Here is a 5,000-nt window from a genome sequence, read left to right as displayed (position 1 = left end):
CTTGGCCTCCTCTTTCCCTCGGCCTCCTCTTCCCCTCGGCCTCCTCTTTCCCTCGGCTTCCTCTTCCCCTTGGCCTCCTCTTTCCCTCGGCCTCCTCTTTCCCTCGGCCTCCTCTTCCCCTTGGCCTCCTCTTCCCCTTGGCCTCCTCTTTCCCTCGGCCTCCTCTTCCCCTCGGCCTCCTCTTCCCCTTGGCCTCCTCCTCCCCTCGGCCTCCTCTTTCCCTCGGCCTCCTCCTCCCCTCGGCCTCCTCTTTCTCTCGGCCTCCTCTTTCCCTCGGCCTTCTCTTCCCCTTGGCCTCCTCTTTCCCTTGGCCTCCTCTTTCCCTCGGCCTCCTCTTTCCCTCGGCCTCCTCTTTCCCTCGGCTTCCTCTTCCCCTTGGCCTCCTCTTTCCCTCGGCCTCCTCTTTCCCTCGGCCTCCTCTTTCCCTCGGCCTTCTCTTCCCCTTGGCCTCCTCTTTCCCTCGGCCTCCTCTTTCCCTCGGCCTCCTCTTTCCCTCGGCCTCCTCTTTCCCTCGGCCTCCTCTTTCCCTCGGCCTCCTCTTTCCCTCGGCCTCCTCTTTCCCTCGGCCTCCTCTTTCCCTCGGCCTCCTCTTTCCCTCGGCCTCCTCTTTCCCTCGGCCTCCTCTTTCCCTCGGCCTCCTCCTCCCCTCGGCCTCCTCTTTCCCTCGGCCTCCTCTTTCCCTCGGCCTCCTCTTCCCCTTGGCCTCCTCTTCCCCTTGGCCTCCTCTTTCCCTCGGCCTCCTCTTCCCCTCGGCCTCCTCTTTCCCTCGGCTTCCTCTTCCCCTTGGCCTCCTCTTTCCCTCGGCCTCCTCTTTCCCTCGGCCTCCTCTTCCCCTCGGCCTCCTCTTCCCCCTCGGCTTCCTCTTCCCCTCGGCCTCCTCTTTCCCTCGGCCTCCTCTTTCCCTCGGCCTCATCCTCCCCTCGGCCTCCTCTTTCCCTCGGCCTCCTCCTCCCCTCGGCCTCCTCTTCCCCTCGGCCTCCTCTTCCCCTTGGCCTCCTCTTTCCCTCGGCCTCCTCTTTCCCTCGGCCTCCTCTTTCCCTCGGCCTCCTCTTTCCCTCGGCTTCCTCTTCCCCTTGGCCTCCTCTTTCCCTCGGCCTCCTCTTTCCCTCGGCCTCCTCTTCCCCTTGGCCTCCTCTTCCCCTTGGCCTCCTCTTTCCCTCGGCCTCCTCTTCCCCTCGGCCTCCTCTTCCCCTTGGCCTCCTCTTCCCCTCGGCCTCCTCTTTCCCTCGGCCTCCTCCTCCCCTCGGCCTCCTCTTTCCCTCGGCCTCCTCCTCCCCTCGGCCTCCTCTTTCCCTCGGCCTCCTCCTCCCCTCGACCTCCTCTTCCCCTCGGCCTCTTTCCCTTGGCCTCATCCTCCCCTCGGCCTCCTCTTTCCCTCGGCCTCCTCTTCCCCTCGGCCTCCTCTTCCCCTCGGCCTCCTCTTTCCCTCGGCCTCCTCCTCCCCTCGGCTTCCTCTTCCCCTCGGCCTCCTCTTCCCCTCGGCCTCCTCTTTCCCTCGGCCTCATCCTCCCCTCGGCCTCCTCTTTCCCTCGGGCTCCTCTTTCCCTCGGCCTCCTCTTTCCCTCGGCTTTCTCTTCCCCTCGGCCTCCTCTTTCCCTCGGCCTCCTCTTTCCCTCGGCCTCCTCTTTCCCTCGGCCTTCTCTTCCCCTCGGCCTCCTCTTTCCCTCGGCCTCCTCTTTCCCTCGGCCTCCTCTTTCCCTCGGCCTCCTCTTTCCCTCGGCCTCCTCTTTCCCTCGGCCTCCTCTTTCCCTCGGCCTCCTCTTTCCCTCGGCCTCCTCTTCCCCTCGGCCTCCTCTTTCCCTCGGCTTCCTCTTCCCCTCGGCCTCCTCTTTCCCTCGGCCTCCTCTTCCCCTCGGCCTCCTCTTTCCCTCGGCCTCCTCTTTCCCTCGGCCTCCTCTTTCCCTTGGCCTCCTCTTTCCCTCGGCCTCCTCTTTCCCTCGGCCTTCTCTTCCCCTTGGCCTCCTCTTTCCCTCGGCCTCCTCTTTCCCTCGGCCTCCTCTTTCCCTCGGCCTCCTCCCCTCGGCCTCCTCTTCCCCTTGGCCTCCTCCTCCCCTCGGCCTCTTCCCCTTGGCCTCCTCTTTCCCTCGGCCTCCTCTTCCCCTCGGCCTCCTCCTCCCCTCGGCCTCCTCTTCCCCTTGGCCTCCTCTTTCCCTCGGCCTCCTCTTTCCCTCGGCCTCCTCTTCCCCTCGGCCTCTTTCCCTCGGCCTCCTCTTTCCCTCGGACTCCTCTTCCCCTCGGCCTCCTCTTTCCCTCGGCCTCCACTTCCCCTCGGCCTCTTTCCCTCGGCCTGCTCTTCTCCTCGGCCTCCTCTTTCCCTCGGCCTCCTCTTTCCCTCGGCCTCCTCTTTCCCTCGGACTCCTCCTCCCCTCGGCCTCCTCTTTCCCTCGGCCTCCTCCTCCCCTCGGCCTCCTCTTTCCCTCGGACTCCTCTTCCCCTCGGCCTCCTCTTTCCCTCGGCCTCCACTTCCCCTCGGCCTCTTTCCCTCGGCCTGCTCTTCTCCTCGGCCTCCTCTTTCCCTCGGCCTCCTCTTTCCCTCGGCCTCCTCTTTCCCTCGGACTCATCCTCCCCTCGGCCTCCTCTTTCCCTCGGCCTCCTCCTCCCCTCGGCCTCCTCTTTCCCTCGGCCTCCTCCTCCCCTCGGCCTCCTCTTTCCCTCGGCCTCCTCCTCCCCTCGGCTTCCTCTTCCCCTCGGCCTCCTCTTTCCCTCGGCCTCCTCCTCCCCTCGGCTTCCTCTTCCCCTCGGCCTCCTCTTTCCCTCGGCCTCCTCCTCCCCTCGGCCTCCTCTTCCCCTCGGCCTCTTTCCCTTGGCCTCTTCCCCTTGGCCTCCTCTTTCCCTCGGCCTCCTCTTTCCCTCGGCCTCCTCTTTCCCTCGGCCTCCTCTTTCCCCTCGGCCTCCTCTTTCCCTCGGCCTCCTCCTCCCCTCGGCTTCCTCTTCCCCTCGGCCTCCTCTTTCCCTCGGCCTCCTCTTTCCCTCGGCCTCCTCTCCCCTCGGCTTCCTCTTCCCCTCGGCCTCCTCTTCCCCTCGGCCTCCTCTTTCCCTCGGCCTCCTCTTTCCCTCGGCCTCCTCTTTCCCTTGGCCTCCTCCTCCCCTCGGCCTCCTCTTCCCCTCGGCCTCCTCTTCCCCTTGGCCTCCTCTTCCCCTTGGCCTCCTCTTCCCCTCGGCCTCCTCTTTCCCTCGGCCTCCTCCCCTCGGCCTCCTCTTCCCCTTGGCCTCCTCCTCCCCTCGGCCTCTTCCCCTTGGCCTCCTCTTTCCCTCGGCCTCCTCTTCCCCTCGGCCTCCTCTTTCCCTCGGCTTCCTCTTCCCCTTGGCCTCCTCTTTCCCTCGGCCTCCTCTTTCCCTCGGCCTCCTCTTCCCCTCGGCCTCTTTCCCTCGGCCTCCTCTTTCCCTCGGACTCCTCTTCCCCTCGGCCTCTTTCCCTCGGCCTGCTCTTCCCCTCGGCCTCCTCTTTCCCTCGGCCTCCTCTTTCCCTCGGCCTCCTCTTTCCCTCGGACTCATCCTCCCCTCGGCCTCCTCTTCCCCTTGGCCTCCTCTTCCCCTTGGCCTCCTCTTCCCCTTGGCCTCCTCTTTCCCTCGGCCTCCTCTTCCCCTCGGCCTCCTCTTTCCCTCGGCCTCCTCTTTCCCTCGGCCTCCTCTTTCCCTCGGCCTCCTCTTCCCCTTGGCCTCCTCTTTCCCTCGGCCTCCTCTTTCCCTCGGCTTCCTCTTCCCCTTGGCCTCCTCTTTCCCTCGGCCTCCTCTTCCCCTTGGCCTCCTCTTTCCCTCGGCCTCCTCTTTCCCTCGGCCTCCTCTTTCCCTCGGCCTCCTCTTTCCCTTGGCCTCCTCTTTCCCTCGGCCTCCTCTTTCCCTCGGCCTCCTCTTTCCCTCGGCCTCCTCTTTCCCTCGGCCTCCTCTTTCCCTCGGCCTCCTCTTTCCCTCGGCCTCCTCTTTCCCTCGGCCTCCTCTTTCCCTCGGCCTCCTCTTCCCCTCGGCCTCCTCTTCCCCTCGGCCTCCTCTTTCCCTCGGCCTCCTCTTCCCCTCGGCCTCCTCTTTCCCTCGGCCTCCTCTTTCCCTCGGCCTCCTCTTTCCCTCGGCCTCCTCTTTCCCTCGGACTCATCCTCCCCTCGGCCTCCTCTTCCCCTCGGCCTCCTCTTCCCCTCGGCCTCCTCTTTCCCTCGGCCTCCTCTTCCCCTCGGCCTCCTCTTTCCCTCGGCCTCCTCTTCCCCTCGGCCTCCTCTTCCCCTCGGACTCCTCTTCCCTTTGGCCTCCTCTTCCCCTTGGCCTCCTATTCCCCTTGGCCTCCTCTTTCCCTCGGTCTCCTCTTCCCCTCGGCCTCCTCTTTCCCTCGGCCTTATCCTCCCCTCGGCCTCCTCTTCCCCTCGGCCTCTTTCCCTCGGCCTCTTTCCCTCGGACTCCTCTTCCCCTCGGCCTCTTTCCCTCGGCCTCCTCTTCCCCTCGGCCTCTTTCCCTCGGCCTCCTCTTTCCCTCGGACTCCTCTTCCCCTCGGCCTCTTTCCCTCGGCCTCCTCTTTCCCTCGGCCTCCTCTTTCCCTCGGCCTCCTCTTTCCCTCGGACTCATCCTCCCCTCGGCCTCCTCTTCCCCTCGGCCTCCTCCTCCCCTCGGCCTCCTCTTTCCCTCGGCCTCCTCTTTCCCTCGGCCTCCTCTTTCCCTCGGCCTCCTCTTTCCCTCGGCCTCCTCTTTCCCTTGGCCTCCTCTTTCCCTCGGCCTCCTCTTCCCCTTGGCCTCCTCTTCCCCTCGGCCTCCTCTTTCCCTCGGCCTCCTCTTCCCCTCGGCCTCCTCTTTCCCTCGGACTCCTCTTCCCCTCGGCCTCCTCTTTCCCTCGGCCTCCTCTTCCCCTCGGCCTCTTTCCCTCGGCCTCCTCTTTCCCTCGGCCTCATCCTCCCCTCGGCCTCCTCTTTCCCTCGGCCTCCTCTTTCCCTCGGCCTCCTCTTTCCCTCGGCCTCCTCTTTCCCTCGGCCTCCTCTTTCCCTCGGCCTCCTCTTTCCCTCGGCCTTCTCTTTCCCTCG

Source organism: Penaeus vannamei, unplaced genomic scaffold (assembly GCF_042767895.1).
Source record: "Penaeus vannamei isolate JL-2024 unplaced genomic scaffold, ASM4276789v1 unanchor577, whole genome shotgun sequence".
In the NCBI taxonomy this organism is placed as follows: Eukaryota; Metazoa; Arthropoda; class Malacostraca; order Decapoda; family Penaeidae; genus Penaeus; species Penaeus vannamei.
Note: the sequence above shows the minus strand (reverse complement) of the source record.